The 19,058-nt window shown below is 45.0% G+C and overlaps 1 pseudogene; it reads left to right on the forward strand.

Moving 5' to 3' along the window:
* Positions 1 to 15,628: 15,628 nt before the first annotated feature.
* LOC110293423 (ATPase inhibitor, mitochondrial-like) lies at positions 15,629 to 16,138 on the forward strand (annotated as a pseudogene).
* The last annotated feature ends 2,920 nt before the right edge of the window (positions 16,139 to 19,058 follow it).

Consider the following 19,058-nt stretch of genomic DNA (forward strand, 5'->3'; position numbering starts at 1 on the left):
GGCTTTTACACCTAAGGTGGAGGCAGGCTAGTTCATCACTCCCTCCTCGCCTTACCTGCCCCTGCCAAATTTTTGATTGGGTCTTAATGTCCTTTATCTAGGAGTTGGAGGGAGGGGACAAAGTTTGTAATGCATCAAAAGATGCACGGCCTGCTTCTGAATTATACCTATTCGGTGAGCATAGAACAGATGTCTTAAGGTTCTATGGTCCACCACTAGGCCACCATTTTGTCCCCTTCACCACGGAGTTTCCTTTGGACCTAATATTCCAGCTCCTTGCTGAGGACAAGAGGTAACATAATCTCCTGTGTAACTACTTCCTGCTGAATTTAGGAAGCTGTTGTCAGGGCCCAGGAAGGCTGTAATATGAGCCAGTGGCCAGGAGGAGATTAGGGCGATGGGGTACTCATCAGAAACATCTTGTTTGCTGACCCAGCTGAAGATACAGGGAGCCATCCCATCAGCTGGACCGGTTTACATCAGCTTCCAGCAAGTCCGGGCCTTTCTGGTTTTGTAGGCCTACCTGGGGCTGGTGTGGTGCAGATCATCTTGGGGGCAGTTTGTAGTTGGTAGCTGATTTCTGGGTGATGTCTACCAGCCTGGTGGAACTCTGCCAAGGCAGATATAGAATAAGGAAGAAGCTAAGGTTCAAGAACTTAAAGGACATGCTTTTTGGAGCTTCCCCGTCAGGGATGGGAAATAGTCAGGGAAGCTTAGGCTGTTGATCGACAGATCTGGAGTCTGTTTGACCTCTGAGAGGTGGGTTCAAGTCTTACAGCGTTTTCAGTTTCTTGAAGCTTATATTGTAATCTGTGTTGAAATCCATGGCGAAGCCCATACTCTGTAAAACATCCTGAGTAGACCCATGCCTTTGGGTCATAACAAATAAAAGCCATGGCTTTTGGTTAACTGTCCAGAGGGCTGGATATAGATTGGAGAGAGAGATTTTTAGCGTAAGGAGAAGCATCTTTAAGTCTATGCATATACAACCAAAAGAAATGTAAAACCTTGTGAGTGAGAAAGTGGTCAGTCCTTTACCAGATTGGCAGAACGTCACTGATCAATAGTAAAACTCTGAGCCTCTGAAATCTTAGTATTTCAATAGCATAGAGTGAGTTGTATTGATATACCTTAAGTCATTTTTAGAGTTTCATCATTTATTTAGACTTTCATATCTTCAGACGTTTATAGCTTAAATTATGTTCAGACCTTTGTAATTTATATAAACCTTAAACTTTTTATCGAATTGTTTATATTTAGACATATCTAAGTGGCGAAGCAAGTTCCCTTAAACAGCAAAGATTTCGTCTAAAACTTGTTTATCCTTTAATACGAAGCTTGTTAGTCAGGCAAACCTGCCTGTGAGGTTGCCCTTTTCATCAGGCGATTTAAAATTAAGGCCCAGCCGGGCGTGGTGGCGCACGCCTTTAATCCCAGCACTAGGGAGGCAGAGGCAGGAGGATTTCTGAGTTCGAGGCCAGCCTGGTCTACAGAGTGAGTTCCAGGACAGCCAAGGCTACACAGAGAAACCCTGTCTCGAAAAAACCAAAAAAAAAAAAAAAAAAAAAAAAATTAAGGCCTGGTTTTTATATGTGAAATGCATTGACCAGGCAGCTGCTGCTAAATTGGCAAAGCTACAGCTACCCATCAACACCATCAGAGGTAAGAGAAAGATAAATTATAGAAGGAAGTACAGGGGCTGGAGAGACGGCTCAGTGGTTAAGAGCACTGGCTGCTCTTCCAGAGGTCCTGAGTTCAAGTCCCAGCAACCACATGGTGGCTCACAACCATCTGTAATGGGATCTGATGTCCTCTTCTGGTGTGACTGAAGACAGCCACAGTGTGGTCATAAAAAAAAAAAAATCTTAAAAAAAAAAAGAAGGAAGTAGAATCCAAATGGCCTCTGTGCCAATTAAAATGACAGAGACTCTGCCCCATAAGGTTTCCCTAGGTTCCCATGGTCTTGATGGCTTTGTTGGGGGCAGTGGACATATAACTGTCACATTGGGCAGTATTACATATTCAGTTGCTGCACAAGACAACATAGACCTTTGGCTGCCATACCTAGAAGGTCCAAGAGATATTCCTGTGGATGAGGAACTGAGAAAAACTGACCCACTGTGACTACGCAGAGCAGGGCAGTCAACCCAGCAGTGTCCACAGTGTGGGCAGGCCTTGGTGGCAGGGGGAAGCTTTGCCCGGTGGTTAGTGTCACCACAATCCAGGTCTGTCCCCATCTGTTTTCTTTGGAGACCTAAGGATTGCATCTCTGTCTTTCCTAGGAAGCTTTTTCATTAAACACTTTTTTTTTTTTTTTTTTTTTTTTTTTTTTTGGTTTCCGAGACAGGGTTTCTCTGTATAGCTCTAGCTGTCCTGGAACTCACTTTGTAGACCAGGCTGGCCTCAAACTCAGAAATTCACCTGCCTCTGCCTCCCGAGTGCTGGGATTATTCATTAAACACTTAAAATGTCATATTGAGCAAGTCTCTGGAAAGTTTTGAGAGACAACTATTAAATATATCTGATTTTTTTTTTTTTTTGGTTTTTCGAGACAGGGTTTCTCTGTATAGCCCTGGCTGTCCTGGAACTCACTTTGTAGACCAGGCTGGCCTCGAACTCAGAAATCCACCTGCCTCTGCCTCCCGAGTGCTGGGATTAAAGGCGTGCGCCACCACGCCCGGCTAATATATCTGATTTTAAATAAACTTGTTTTTAGTTACTTGTTTAGGTTTAACCTTGAAAATATAGACTCGCTTATAAGCATCACCTGTCAATAAAAAAGCTGATAGCCAATGAGCTGAGGCAGGAAGTAGGAGGTGGGACACTGGCAGGAAGAGAGAGGATTCTGGGAAATAGTGAGAGAATAAAAGGTGACTCAAAGAGAGAGAGAGAGAGAGACAGAGAGAGAGAGAGAGAGAGAGACAGAGACAGAGAGAGATGAACCACAGAGACAAATGTAAACCAACAGGTAGATGAACTCAGGGAGACGCTGAGGGAGATGAGAGGAATTGTGAAGGAAGAAGTGGGCCCGGGACTAACCAAATGGTAGACATAGAATAGTTTGAATGGGTTAAATAAGCTACGAGCTAGTCAGGGAGTGAGCCAAAGCTTGTGGCCAACACATCTAATAATAAATAATTAGTCTCAGAGTCGTCGTTCCATGAGCAGGTCTGGGAAGGAAAAGAAGAGGGTTTTTTTTTTTTTTAAAGATTTATTTATTTTATATATGTGAGTACATTGTTGCTGTCTTCAGACACACCAGAAGAGGGCGTCAGATCCCATTACAGATGGTTGTGAGCCACCATGTGGTTGCTGGGATTTGAACTCAGAACCTTTGAAAGAACAGTCAGTGCTCTTAACCACTGAGCCATCTCTCCAGCCTGAAGAACTTCTTTTATAATTTTTTTTAAACAGAAAACATATGCAGGGGGCTAAATCAAGCTTATTCTTGTAAATGAATGATATTTATAAAATAAATTGATCACTTATAAGGTGACTATTAATATGCATGTAAACCTTTAACAGTTTACAAAAAGTTAGTAGCTTTTATAAATTATAAAATTTACCTTTTTTTTTTTTTTTTTTTTTTCGTTTTTCGAGACAGGGTTTCTCTGTGTAGCCCTGGCTGTCCTGGCACTCACTTTGTAGACCAGGCTGGCCTCGAACTCAGAAATCCGCCTGCCTCTGCCTCCCGAGTGCTGGGATTATTCATTAAACACTTAAAATGTCATATTGAGCAAGTCTCTGGAAAGTTTTGAGAGACAACTATTAAATATATCTGATTTTTTTTTTTTTTTGGTTTTTCGAGACAGGGTTTCTCTGTATAGCCCTGGCTGTCCTGGAACTCACTTTGTAGACCAGGCTGGCCTCGAACTCAGAAATCCACCTGCCTCTGCCTCCCGAGTGCTGGGATTAAAGGCGTGCGCCACCACGCCCGGCTAATATATCTGATTTTAAATAAACTTGTTTTTAGTTACTTGTTTAGGTTTAACCTTGAAAATATAGACTCGCTTATAAGCATCACCTGTCAATAAAAAAGCTGATAGCCAATGAGCTGAGGCAGGAAGTAGGAGGTGGGACACTGGCAGGAAGAGAGAGGATTCTGGGAAATAGTGAGAGAATAAAAGGTGACTCAAAGAGAGAGAGAGAGAGAGACAGAGAGAGAGAGAGAGACAGAGACAGAGACAGAGAGAGATGAACCACAGAGACAAATGTAAACCAACAGGTAGATGAACTCAGGGAGACGCTGAGGGAGATGAGAGGAATTGTGAAGGAAGAAGTGGGCCCGGGACTAACCAAATGGTAGACATAGAATAGTTTGAATGGGTTAAATAAGCTACGAGCTAGTCAGGGAGTGAGCCAAAGCTTGTGGCCAACACATCTAATAATAAATAATTAGTCTCAGAGTCGTCGTTCCATGAGCAGGTCTGGGAAGGAAAAGAAGAGGGTTTTTTTTTTTTTTTAAAGATTTATTTATTTTATATATGTGAGTACATTGTTGCTGTCTTCAGACACACCAGAAGAGGGCGTCAGATCCCATTACAGATGGTTGTGAGCCACCATGTGGTTGCTGGGATTTGAACTCAGAACCTTTGAAAGAACAGTCAGTGCTCTTAACCACTGAGCCATCTCTCCAGCCTGAAGAACTTCTTTTATAATTTTTTTTAAACAGAAAACATATGCAGGGGGCTAAATCAAGCTTATTCTTGTAAATGAATGATATTTATAAAATAAATTGATCACTTATAAGGTGACTATTAATATGCATGTAAACCTTTAACAGTTTACAAAAAGTTAGTAGCTTTTATAAATTATAAAATTTACCTTTTTTTTTTTTTTTTTTTTTCGTTTTTCGAGACAGGGTTTCTCTGTGTAGCCCTGGCTGTCCTGGCACTCACTTTGTAGACCAGGCTGGCCTCGAACTCAGAAATCCGCCTGCCTCTGCCTCCCCAGTGCTGGGATTAAAGGCGTGCGCCACCATGCCCGGCCTTTTTTTTTTCTTTATCTTTTTCTTTTTTTTTTTTTTTTTCACTTTTTCTAGACAGGGTTCCTCTGTGTAGTCCTGACTGTACTGGCTCTGTAGATCAGGCTGACCATGAATTTATAGAGTTCTGCCTGCCTCTATCTCCTGAGTGCTGGGATCAAAGGTGTGCACCACCACCGCCACTTACTTGGCTCAGGGGTGTGTAGGGTTTTTTTTTTTTTTTTTTTTTTTTTTTCGAGACAGGGTTTCTCTGTGTGTCCCTGGCTGTTCTGGAACTCACTCTGTAGACCAGGCTGGCCTTGAACTCAGAAATGTGCCTGCCTCTGCCTCCCAAATGCTGGGACTTAAAGGCGTGCGCCACCACGCCCGGCTAGGGTTTATAGTTGTATCCTGTTAAAATTAGCCTTAAAAACCCCTACAGTTCTTGAATCGAATTCTTCTCCGTGAATGCCACCCATATGGAGATGGGCAACTTTATTTTCCTGGTTTTTTCCTAGTACACCACCACTGCAGAATATCACAGTTTCTTGCATGACTCGGTTTATCAAAATAGCTAAACAAAGTTAACAAAGACAAGATGTAAGTCAGCCTCTGTTAGCCTGCATAGGCTAGGAAAGGAGGGGCATTTTCCGGGCCTTGGGTCAGTGTCTTGTTGCATCATAAGAACATTCCAGTAGTTAGTCGTTGTGGTCCTAACTTTAGCTGACTGAGGACGACATTGGGTGTTTTTGATTCTGGTGCAGTCTTGAGCCTTCCTCAGAGTGAGCCCTCAAGCATTTAAACCATGTTAACAAGCGCCGTTAGCCGCAAGCAGAATAAGACTTGCCCAGGACTGTAGACATCAATGGATTTGGTCTTTGCTCTTCAAGACCTATGTAGCTTTCTAATTATTAATTCTGTGTTATACTTTTTAAATTAACCTTTGTTACAGATTCTACATATTTCTAACCATATCCAATAAACTCATAAATAAGCCCTGAGGTACAGTTTTAGACAGTTAAATGGGCCAATATTGTAATATTTTTAGCTGCTCTGCCTTGGATTTGTTTTGATTTTGTTTTGTTTGTTTGTTTTTGTTTTTTGGGTTGTTGGTTTTTTTTGGTTATTTTCTTATTTGTTTTTGATTTTGCTTTTGTTTGCCATTAAGTCAGGTGGTTTGCCTGACATAGGACAGAAACTTTTCAACTCAAGAGCCAGCATCCAAGGTTTGTGGACAACAGGCAAGCTGGGACATGCAAAGTTCACTAGTTTGACCGAAGTGGTTTCTGTTGTTGTTTTTGTTTTGTTTGTTTCATTTTGTTTTTTTTCCAAATAGGAGGCTTTTTCTCAGCCGGGCGTGGTGGTGCACGCCTTTAATGCCTCTTTGTACAACCCAGGTGCTGGGAACCTGCCAGAGACTTCCTAACTGTCAGTTTAGATAGTCGGGGCCTTTCTGATTTCTGTCTCAGCTCCTGGAAATGCCTGACACTTTATTCTGGGCCTATCCAATCTCTTGCACCTCCTCCCCCATCATGGAAAGTCCTCACGGTTCCTGAGTTCTGTTGTACAGCCTAGGTGTTAAAACCCTACCAACAGGCACTTGGGTGACAAGCTTTTCTTATTTCTCAGCCCTCAGTCTTGTCAAGGTGTCCCCAGAGTCCTAAGATGGGTCAAAAAACGAACTGGTGGCTCTGACTGAATTCCCAAATAACCAGAAATAACCAGATGGGATACACAACTTCTTGATTTTTGTCCAGGACAAGCAAAATGTTAGATCTTATCAGACACCCCTCTCCATGGGCCCAGAATGGGATCCACAGAACCAAAACAGAAGCATAAATACAAACAGATGTTACAGAAAGAGTTAAAAAAGTTTCTGTCTGTGACTTACCAGAGGAGGTCAAAAGAAAGGAAGGAAGAAAGGAAGGGAGGGAGGGAGGGAGGGAGGGAGGGAGGGAGGGAGGAAGGAAGGAAGGAAGGAAGGAAGGAAGGAAGGAAGGAAGGAAGGAAGGAAGGAGGGAAAAAATCTGCTTGCTGTTTTCTTTTTGTCAATTCTCTCAGGCAGTCTGCCAAACCAAAGTGTGCCTCGGAAAGTTGAAATGTCTCCAAGGTGTGTACCCTCTAGAGCAGCTCCTCAGTCCCAAAGGGCCAGGGGAAGATCTGGCTTTTGAATCTCTAAATTTGAGTTATGGTCTTGATCTCGCTGGGGCCTCCAAATGTTAGTCTCAGAGATGGGAGGAGAAATACCACTAGCCCAAACCATCATGGCAAATTAATTGAAGCAAACAAGTAATTAAAACTTAACTTTTGCCAGGCATGGTGGCCCATGCCTTTAATCCCAGCACTCAGGAGGCAGAGGCAGGTGGATTTCTGAGTTCTAGGCCAGCCTGGTCTACTGAGTGAGTTCCATGCCAGCCTGGGCGACACAGAGAAACCCTGTCTCGAAAAAACAAAAACAAAAACAATCTTATTTTTTTTTTCCAAGACAAGGTTTCTCTGTGTAGCCCTGGCTGTCCTGGAACTCACTCTCCAAGTACTGAGATTAAAGGCATGAGCCACCACTGCCCTGCTAAAGCTACCTTTTTATTCATATATACAAGCTGTCTTCCCCTCAGGTGGGCTTCAAGAGGTCAACCTTGGATGCAAGAAATACAAGGTTTTTATAGCTCAGGAATAGGGGGTTTCCAAATAGGAGATTTGTTGGGCAAAATAAGCAGGGTTATAGGAGCAGAACATAAACATAAGGAGCTGTCATAACAACCTCTGAAACAAAGATACAATGGCAAGGGGGTTGTAACATGGAAGTCATAACAGGTGATAATAGCAAGCTTCTGAAAGGAAGGTAGGGTGGCAGGATGATTATAAACAACTTTTTGAAACAAAGACGTGGTTGCCATTTCCTGGAACAAGCAATACAGAGCCACTTGTAGAGGGACGGGTTTATTTTGTCTTTACTATAGGATGTCTTTTAAGCCTAAGATGGAGGCAGGCTTGTTCATTAAGTGGAAGAGGTGAGAAGGGCTAGGTTGTCAGCATGGACTTTGAAATGTGTTAACAGGTACTTGGGATACCGGTGCTGAGGGCGCCTAGAGGCCAGCATAAGCTTTGATAGGCTATAGGAACCACAGGTAGCCATACGTTCTGCCATATATAAGTAAATGACTCATTTTGGTAGATGAGGACCAGTTTCACAAGTTCCTGAGGGAATTTTGGCTTTTACCTAACCACCAGAAATCCTCCTGTAGTCCAGGTTGATTTCACTGGCCTGCCTTTTAAAGTTTAGGGAACTAGAGTTTCCTTTGAACCTAAGGAACGGCTCTTCACCTATAACATGCACAGTCTCAGTCAGTCATGAATCTAGAGATCCAGGATGTGCTGGAGGAGATGCAGACAAGCTAAGGTTGCTTCCCACAAAACTTAGGCCTTTGGGGGAAGTAAGAGCAGTCAGGAAATAGACAAGAGTTGTGGGAGGCATTCCTGGCCTGAAAAGGGAACTTGCCAGGAGCCTTCCCATGTGTGTGGGCCTCTCACAGGCTGTGGAACTCTGCAGTGAGCTGATCCTGGCCAGGCAGGCTTTCTAAACATTGCTGGGAGCAAAATGAGCCACCAAGGGAAGATCCAAACGTGTGCGATATTCAGACAGAACCCGATTGGGACAGACCCAGCAGCCGGGAACAGAGGGTGTCTGAGCAGATGTGCTGCCTGTGGGACGGGCCCTGGTGCTGGGTGTTAATTCTAAAGAGCCCTCCCCAAACCATCAAAAATGGCTTTGGCATCGACAGTGTCCTACATGACAGCCTGGCTGAGCTCACGATAGACTCTGGCAGGGTAAACAGATGGACTGCTGGTGGATACACAATCCTCACACTCAGCCATCCTTAGAAATCTATCAGAGGGCTGGTGAGATGGCTCAGCAGGTAAGAGCACCCGACTGCTCTTCCAAAGGTCCTTAGTTCAAATCCCAGCAACCACATGGTGGCTCACAACCATCCGTAACAAGATCTGACTCCCTCTTCTGGGGTGTCTGAAGACAGCTACAGTGTACTTACATGTAATAAATAAATAAATCTTTAAAAAAAAAAAAAGAAATCTATCAGAAAGAACTGCAACTTCTCCTGTGTTCCTTCACCTCAGGCAAGTGAGGAACATACCTATTAGCACATACCTATAATGCATTAAAGCTCTCACACGACCGACCCTCTGGATCCTCTGTGTCGGTCACAATGCAAACATCCCCATTGCCACTCTAACTTCCTTTTTTTTTTTTTTTTTTTTTTGAGACAGGGTTTCTCTGTTTAGCCCAGGCTGGCCTCGAAGTCAGAAATCCACCTGCCTCTGCCTCCCAAGTGCTGGGATTAAAGATGTGCGCTACCATTGCCCAGCTTCTACGCTGACTTCTAACCTCCAGGCTGTTCCAATTCACAGGCTCTGTCTCTGCCTGTTTCCTCTCTAACTGGCAAGGCTTTCCTCATCTTTTTTGTTATTCTCTCTGCCCCTCACAGGTGGCCATGGAAGCCTTGAACTTCCCCCCAAATAAACCTTCTTTTCTCCTATGGTGTGACCTGGTTTGATGGTTTTGCTGTGCCTTGGCTTACTCTGGGAAATCCTAAAGGACAGAGGGAAAGGGACCTTTGATTTTCAGCACCAGTCCCTTTTGTCTGCTGCTGGGGAAACTGAGTCTGAGAGGCTACAGTAGCTGTTACTGACCCTAAGGAGCCTGGTCCCTGGGAAAGGAGTGGGAGACAGGACAGGTACCCAGGCTCGAGATGCCGCGCAAGTCCCATCACTCTGCCCTCAGGGGAGTCACACTAAGGTATGTGGAGTGGAGGAGTGAGGGAGACCTCACATCCCAGAATCTTCCCATCCATTAGTCAGGAAAGACCAGGCTCTGTGTGTCTAAGAATAAAAGAAAAAGTCCAGGCCTCAGGAGCTGTCAGCGGAGTGAGAAGAGAAACCACAGATGTACATGCTGGCTGAGGAGAATGTGGGAGAGAGGTCATCCTGCCACACTGGGCTGAAAAAGAGGGTGTGCTCTGGGTGGAGGCTCAGAGGTCGATGCTTAAGTTGAAACTGTAAGCACAACAAGGTGACCAGCTAGGGCTGGCGTGGACTCCAGCTGAGATGATGCATAAGTGGATGTCCTGTGGTGAGGAAACAGGACTCCCGGACCTCAAGTTTGCCTCTTCAAGAAGGAGCTGGGAGGGCACTGCCTTTTGCTTTCTCTCTCCACAATCACCCCTGCGTCCCTCCCCCACACCCCCAAGTGAGAACAAGAAAGGGGAACTTCACCTTCTCTCTAGGGAGATTTGCTGTCTTGTTTGTGGGTTTGGCTGGTTGATTTTTTTTTTTGTTTTTCAGACATGGTCTCATTGCATTGTTCAAGCTGGCTTCAAACTTCTGGACTTGAGGCTGGAGGTGTGATGTGCTGTTAAGATCCTGTAATGTTCTTGCAGGGGACCCAAGCTTGGTTTGCAGCAACTGAGTCAAACAGCCTGTAGTTACAGAAGAGGAGAAGCCTTTTGGCTTCTGTGGATACCTGCACTTAACACACATGTTCAAATATAGACACACGCACACGCACACACACACAGACACACAGTGACACAGGGTCTCTCTACATAGCCCAGGCTGTCCTGGAACTTGCTATGTAGACAAGTCCATTCTCACAGTGGTGAGAAGATCCACATGACTCGGCCTCCAGAGGTGTGCCCCAATGCCAGGCTGATTTTTTTTTTAAATGGGGGGTCCTCAAGCAAGCTTTGCAAGCAAGCACTTACTTTCTTTCCTTCTTCCTTTCTTCCTTCCTTTCTCTCTTTCTTTCTCTCTCTCTCTCTCTCTCTTTCTCCCCCCGCCCCCGCCAATTTTTTTTTTTTGGAGACATGGTTTCTCTGTGTAGCCCTGGCTGTCCTAGAACTTGTAATGTAAAACAGGCTGGCCTCGAATTCAGAGATCTGCCTGCCTCTGCCTCCTAAGTGCTAGGAGGAAGGTATTTCTTTAAAAAAAAAAAAAATTTAAGGGACTGGAGAGACAGCTCAGTGGTTAAGTGGCTACTCTTCCAGAAGACCTGGGTTTGAGTCACAATATCTACACGGTGACTTATGACCATCTGTAACTCCAGTCCCAGGATCTTCTGGATTCCTTGGGTACGAGGCATGTATGTGGTGTACAAAGTTACATGTAGGGAAAACATGTAACACACAAACAATTTTGACATTTCCTTATTGTGTGTGTATGTGCGCACAGGTGTCACAGGATGCTCGTGGAGGTCAGAAGACACCTTGCTGGAGTCAGTTTTCTCCTACCACACAGGAGCCAGGGATCAAACTCACGGTGTCAGGCTTTACTCACTAAGTCATCTTGCTAGGAAAGGAAGCTATTTCTTTATGCATTTTATTTATTTATTTATTTATTTATTTATTTATTTATTTACTGGGGGTAGGATTGTGGCAAGTTGTCAGATGACAACTTGCAAGAGTCAGTTCTGTCTTTTTATTATGTGGTTTCCAAGAATTTGACTCAGGCTGTTTTGTTTTTAAAAATACTGAGTTCATTTTTTTTTTTTTTTTTTTAGCGGTCATTTACTATTGGCCAGGGAGACCGAGTTTGAGAAACTAAATTTTCCTTTGCAAGCAGATGTCAATTGGAGATAGCTCTTTGGTTAGGGATGAGACCCCCTTCTGTCTTAAACCTGCAAGGCTGGGGTTGGAGAGATGGCTCAGCAGTTAAGTGCACCGACTGCTCCTCCAAAGGTCTTGAGTTCAGATCCCAGCAACCACATGGTGGCTCACAACCATCCGTAATGAGATCTGATGCCCTATTTTGGTGTGTCTGAAGACAGCTATAGTGTATTTACATACAATAATAAATAAATCTTTAAAAAAAAAAAACCTGCAAGGCTCTTGTTAATCACACAGATTTGAAGAGAAAGACAATCGACCCAAAGTACACAGCCAAATTTATCCAAGTAAGCTTTTTTTTTTTTTTTTTTGGTTTTTCAAGACAGGGTTTCTCTGTATAGCCCTGGCTGTCCTGGAACTCACTTTGTAGACCAGGCTGGCCTCGAACTCAGAAATCCGCCTGCCTCTGCCTCCCGAGTGCTGGGATTAAAGGCGTGCGCCACCACGCCCGGCTCAGCTTTTTTTTTTTTTAAATTCATGTACACGGGGTTGTCTCTTCCTAAGGTGGGGTTCAAGAGATCAGCCTTGGGCATAGAGGAAATAAGGACTTTTGTATAATTCAGAAGTAGGAGGTTTCCAAATGGGGGATTTGGCAGGCAAATAGATAGGGGTTCAGACGCAGAATATAAACATAAGGAGGTGGTCATGACAACCTCTTGAAACAAAGACATGGTTGCAAAATGGTCATAACAAGGTAGCAACATGATGATCATAGCAACTTTGTCCCACTGTGAGAAACTTTGTCCCACTGTGAGAGCTTTGGGACACTTTGTTTGGGTATAGGACAAATGTCAGTAAGTAAAACATTTAGAAAATTAAGTTTGAGGGTCTGGGTAAGAAAGAGTGATGGGGGAGGCCAGAGGAGAGGGGTCAGGACGCCTATACACTGAAGGACGGTTGAGCTTGAAGTTCTTCAGGTCCCTGTCTCTAGGCTCCATCTCAAACCAGCCAGAGTCTGTGGGTGTGGAAACAGTGTCGTTTGTGGAGGAGGTCACCAATGCCTTTCTGTAGCAGCCAAGGAGCTGAAGCTGATGGCGGGTCTGCTACAGTCTGCTGGAGAGCTGTTGGGAGCTTCATTCATATCCGAAGGCTTCAGCCCAGCTGTTTCACTTCTAGTCCCCAAAACAATGTCCAGAGCGGCAAGAAGAGGGATGAGTGGGTGGCCCAATGGCCCATTAGTCCCCTTTTAGAAGTCACCCAAATTTCTTTTAGCGGCTTAGGGGTGTTGATTACTCAGTAACTGCTTCAAAGTTAACAGAAAGGCAAAGAAGGCAGCAGCACTTAGCTCAGAAGAGAGTTCTCCAAGGAACTCGGGAAAACTCCGTAACAGTTGGCAAAGATCCAGAACATAAGTCAGGAGGGAATACCTGTATAACCTTGTGGGGAAAAACTAAGAAACAAAGTTACAAGAAGAAATCTTTACACTAAAATTAGCTGTAGTCAGCCGGGCTTGGTGGCGCATGCCTTAATCCCAACCCTTGGGAGACAGAGGCAGGCGATTTCTGAGTTCGAGGCCAGCCTGGTCTACAAAGTGAGTTCCAGGACAGCCAGGAATATACAGAGAAACCCTGTCTCGAAAACAAAACAAAACAAAACTTAAATAGAAAGTTAACACAAGGTTAAAAGTAACCGAGACTGGCCTTGTGTCAGGAACCAGACCTAGGACCTCTGAAAAAAAAGCCAAACAAACCGAAAGTGCTCTAAGTTGAAGGGTCATCTCTCCAGCACGCCCCGCCCGCACCACCCATTTGGTGCAGCCTTTAATCCCTGGGAGGCAAAGGCAGGTGGATCTCTGAGTTCAAGGACAGCCTGGTCTACAGAGCAAGTTCCAGGACAGCCACAACAAACAAGCAAAACAGACATACACTTAAAATAAAAATAAAGGCGGCCGGGCGTGGTGGCGCACGCCTTTAATCCCAGCACTCGGGAGGCAGAGGCAGGCGGATTTCTGAGTTCGAGGCCAGCCTGGTCTACAAAGTGAGTTCCAGGACAGCCAGGGCTACACAGAGAAACCCTGTCTCGAAAAACCAAAAAAAAAATAAATAAATAAATAAATAAAGGCGAAAAAGTGAAAAAAGACAGAGGGGGTGGGGTGGGGTGGGGTGCCTATACACACGTTAGGTGTCTACAGAGGCTAGACAAAGGGAGTCAGATCCTCTGAAACTGGAGTTCTGGACAGTTGTGAACAATCTGTTGTAAGTGCCAGGAACCCTGGAACTAGAGTCCTCTCCTCCCCTCCCCTCTCTCCTTTTTGAGACTGTGTTTTACTCTGGAGGCATACCTGGTTGACATGGAACTCCCACTGTATAAACAAGGCTCCCCCCAGTGCTGGGATTTAAAGGCATCATTGTTACACCAGGATCGCACCAGACTTCTGTTTTTGTTTTTCAAGACAGGGTTTCTCTGTGTAGCCCTGGCTGTCCTGGCACTCACTTTGTAGACCAGGCTGGCCTTGAACTCAGAAATCCGCCTGCCTCTGCCTCCCAAGTGCTGGGACTAAAGGCGTGCGCCACCACGCCCGGCTTCTCACCAGACTTCTATAAAGTTTTATTAAATACTTCTAGGTTGTTGGGGGGAAAAATTGGACATAAAATTTACAATTTTCTTTTTCAAGATGAAACCAGGGCATCAGCACATTCCAGCTAAGTGATTCCCTGCAATATGGTAAGCACAGAAAGTATTTATAGTGTTCTGTGACACTCTTTCAGTTGGCCTTGCACAACTGAAATTCCCCCCACTGAGCAGCTCCGCTCTGCTCCAGCTCAGCTGCTGTGTGTCCCCTGCTTACCTTTATTCCGCTTTCTGTTTCTGTGGCTTTGACCGCTATAGCTTCTGCATGTGAGAGGAACCCATGCTCGTTATCTGTGAACCCTAAGATGTTCCCATGCTACAGCATGTACCTCCATCTCAACGGATTTTTTTTTCCTCACTATAGATAAAGTCTACATTTTGTTATCAGCTCATCCATCACATGACTGACTGCCTCTCCCGTATGCCACTATGAACATGATGTGCAAATGTCTCTTTCGAATCTCTCTTTTTTTTTTTTTTTTTTGGTTTTTTGAGACAGGGTTTCTCTGTATAGCATGGCTGTCCTGGAACTCACTCTGTAGACCAGACTGGCCTCAAACTCAGAAATCTGCCTGCCTCTGCCTCCCAAGTGCTGGGATTAAAGGTGTGCGCCACCACTGCCCGGCTCCAGTGCATTCTTCTAGTGTGTGGCTGAAGACAGCTGCAGTGTACTCATATAAATTAAAACAAACAAACAATTACGGTGGCATGTATGTAGGCTGTGGGAAAAGAAGGCGCTAGTCCTGTGGTGGCCTGTGGAAATCAGAGGACAACTCCGTAGAGTTGATTCTTGCCTTCTACCGGGATCAAACTCAGGCTGACAGGCTTGCTGGACAAGCGCGCTACCCACTGAACCATCTCTTCAGCCACTAGAAGTTTACATACATAATGTAATATATGTAATACACACACACACACACACACACACACACACACACACACACACACACACATATGTTAAGGGAACAGGAATCACAGCTGCCTCCCTGAATCTCAGAAATGACAGAAACATCTGTGGTGGCAGTGAAAATGAAGTTCCCGGAATGAGGCCCACTGTTTGGTACTAGCAGCCTAAGGGCTGCGGCCCCTTCCTGAGAGACACATCTGGCATCGTGAGCAAGGGCTGTGGCTTCTTCCTGTTCCAGTTCGGGAGTGACAGATGCAAGGCCGCCTCTGAACGGGGTGAGGGTGCAGCGCCCTGGATTTGATCTGGGAATCACCAAAAGAGGGAAGGAAAAAAAGAATTAAAAATCCTCTGCATTCTAACCCACTTCCCCAGACCCAGAACCAGTTTCACTTTGGGTTCCGGCTCTGGTCTGAACGCTTCCCCAAGGCCGCTGGCTGCGGGGCTTCCCAAGAGATACCTGCCTGGGCCTCTCAATTTAAATACCCAACTCGTGGAGCAGCGCCAAAGACAATGGCTGGCTGGGCGTTGGTGGTTCGGGCTCGGCTCGGTGTGGGGGGTATGAGGGTCCTGCGAACCCGAGGTTTCATCTCTGACTCGTTGGACTCTCCGTCGGATAGCATGGATACGGGCGCTGGCTCCATCCGAGAAGCTGGTGGAGCCTTCGGGAAAACGAAAAAAGGCTGAAGAGGATCGGTACTTCCGAGAGAAGACTAGAGAACAGCTTGCTGCCCTGAAAAAACACCATGAAGATGAGATTGACCACCATTCGAAGGAGATAGAGCGTCTGCAGAAGCCGATTGATTGAACGCCTTAAGAAGATTCAAAACCGCCGGACGTGGTGGCGCACGCCTTTAATCCCAGCACTCGGGAGGCAGAGGCAGGCGGATTTCTGAGTTCGAGGCCAGCCTGGTCTACAAAGTGAGTTCCAGGACAGCCAGGGCTACCCAGAGAAACCCTGTCTCGAAAAACCAAAAAAAAAAAAAAAAAAAGAAGATTCAAAACCTAAAGAGTGGTCATTAAGTGCACGCAGTCAGTCCTTCATTGAGTGCCCCCCCACCCCCGTATCACTCGCCACTTCTGTAGACACATGGTTTTGAATGATTAATATTTGGTCTGTATGCTCCTAACAGATAATAAACTATCACCAGGAAACTTGAAAATAAATAAATACCCAACTCATATTTTACCACAATTACAGTATCCCGATTAACAAAGGGATATTTTACAAAAGAGCATATAGCAGGTGGCAGCTAAGAGGAGAGTCTGGGGTGCTTAAGGGGCACAGGAGGGGAAGATGGCTGTTGACTAGGAAGTGCTCTGTTAGTGTGAGCATAAAGGTCACACTTCAGTATCTGTTCTCAATGTGGCTGCTGTGGGAAGTGTTCTCTATACCTCCAAATTTGGTGGTTTCAAACAAATTTTATTTTTAAATTATGGCGCTGTGTGTGTGTGTGTGTGTGTGTGTGTGTGTTTGCATTTGCAGGCATGCTTGGGAAGCAGAGGCAGGTGGATCTCTGAGTTCAAGGCCACCCTGGTCTACAGCATGAGTTCCAGGACAGCTGGGGCTACACAGTGAAACCTTGTTTCAAAAAACAAAAGAAGCTGGGCATGGCACAAGCCTTAATCCCAGCACTTTGGAGACAGAGGCAGGTGGATTTCTGAGTTTGAGGCCAGCCTGGTCTACAGAGTGAGTTCCAGGACAGCCAGGGCTACACAGAGAAACCCTGTCTCGGAAAAAAGAAAAAGAAAAAAAAAAGAAAAGAAAAGAAGAAAAAAGAAAAAAAGAAAAAGAAAAGAATATGAAGAGATGGAGGAGGAGAGAAGGGGGAAGAGAAGGCAGAGGAAAAGGAGGAAGGAGGAGAAGGAAGGAGGAGGAGATGGAGGAGGGGAGAAAGAAAAGAAAAATGAGACACAGTGTCTCACTGTCCAGCTCTGGCCAGCCTTGAACTTGCTATATAGACCAAGTTGACCTTGAACTCACAGAGATCCACCTGCCTCTGCCTGCTGAGTGCAGCATGGACCACCAGCCTTGTCAAAAATAAGTAATATATACAATCTGTATTTTCAGGCAGGATCTTATGTATCTCAGGCTGATCTTGAACTCACTGTGACCTGATGACAGTGAACTTCTGATCCTCCTTCCTCTACCTCCAGACACCATGCCCTGCTGGGGATTGAACCCAAGACTTCCTGCATGCCGTGGCGGGAAGACTTCTACAAGCTGAGCTACAGCCCCAGCCACAAGAAGTATTTTAAAAAAAATGTTGTTTTTGAGACAGAGTCTAACTATGTAACTCTGACTGACTGGTCTGGAACTCTAGGTAGACCAGGGTGAACTTGAACTCACAGAGATTTGTATACCTCTGCCCATAAGGGATGGGCTTAAAGATTGTGGTGGTGCACCCCTTTAATCCCAGCACTTGGGAGGCAGAGGCAGGCAGATATCTGAGTTTGAGGCCAGCCTGGTCTACAAAGTGAGTTCCAGGATAGCCAAGGCTATACAGAGAAACCCTGTCTCAAAAAAAAAAAAAAAAAAAAAAAAAAAAAGCCGGGCGTGGTGGCACACGCCTTTAATCCCAGCACTCGGGAGGCAGAGGCAGGCGGATTTCTGAGTTTGAGGCCAGCCTGGTCTACAAAGTGAGTTCCAGGACAGGCCAGGGCTGTACAGAGAAACCCTGTCTCAAAAAAAACAAAAAACAAAAAAAAAAGTGTATGTCACCATGTCTGGCTTTTTAAAGATTTAAGACTTAAGATGTGTGTGTGTGTGTATACACGCGTGTGCACATATGTGTCTACAGAGTGGCCAGAAGAGTGTGATTTCTGGAGCTGGCCTTACAGGTAGTCAGGAGCTAACTGACTTGGGTTCTCTGTGGAGCAGCCGCTGTTCTTACCCACAGGGTCATCTCTCTCTCTCGCCCTAAGAAGAACATTTTAAACTTGGAAACTTCCTAGCACTTAGGCGTTTCTCTCATTTCTATCTTTTCTGTGGTGATTGCTAACAAAGCCTGCTTCTGCTTTGAGTAAAGTGGGAGGAAAGGATGGAGAGATGACTCATAGGTTAAGAGAACTTGCGGCTTTTGCAGAGGACCCAGGTTGGATTCCTAGCATCTACATTTGACATGTGCCATCACTGCCCAGCCAAATTTTTTTAAAAGATTTACTTATTTTTATTTATATGAGCACACTGCAGCTGTTTCCAGACACACCAGAAGAGTGTATCATTATAGATGGTTGTGAGCCACCATGTGCTTGCTGGGAATTGAACTCAGGACCTATGGAAGAGCACTCAGTGCTCTTAACCACTGAGCCATCTCTCTAGCCCCTTCTTCAACTTTTTTTTTTAAAGTAAAGCTGGAAGCTGAATATGGTGGCACATGCCTGTAATCTCAGTACTTGGAAGACTGAGGCTTCTGACCAGCCTGAGCAACAAAGCTCATCTCAAAAATTATAAAATAAAATACAAAATGATTAAAAAAATAATTAAAAGGCTGGGCAGTAGTGGCGCACGCCTTTAATCCCAGCACTCGGGAGGCAGAGGCAGGCAGATTTCTGAATTTGAGGTGAGCCTGGTCTACAGAGTGAGTTCTAGGACAGCCAGGGCTATACAGAGAAACCCTGTCTCAAAGAAAACAAAATAAACAAATTAATAAATTAATAATAATAAGAAGAAGAATCTAAAGACAACAGGAGGGGGCTGGTGAGATGACTCAGCAGGTAAGAGCACACTGACTGCCCCTCGAAGGTCCTGAATTCAAATCCCAGCAACACATGGTGGCTCACAACCACCTGTAATGAGATCTGATGCCCTCTTCTGGTGTGTCTGGAGACGGCAACAGTGTAATGATATATTATATTATCTGTAATAATAAATAAATCTTTTTTTTTTTTTTTGGTTTTTCGAGACAGGGTTTCTCTGTATAGCTCTGGCTGTCCTGGAACT

Source organism: Mus caroli, unplaced genomic scaffold (genome assembly GCF_978045245.1).
Source record: "Mus caroli unplaced genomic scaffold, Mus_caroli_1 scaffold_6, whole genome shotgun sequence".
NCBI lineage: Eukaryota > Metazoa > Chordata > Mammalia > Rodentia > Muridae > Mus > Mus caroli.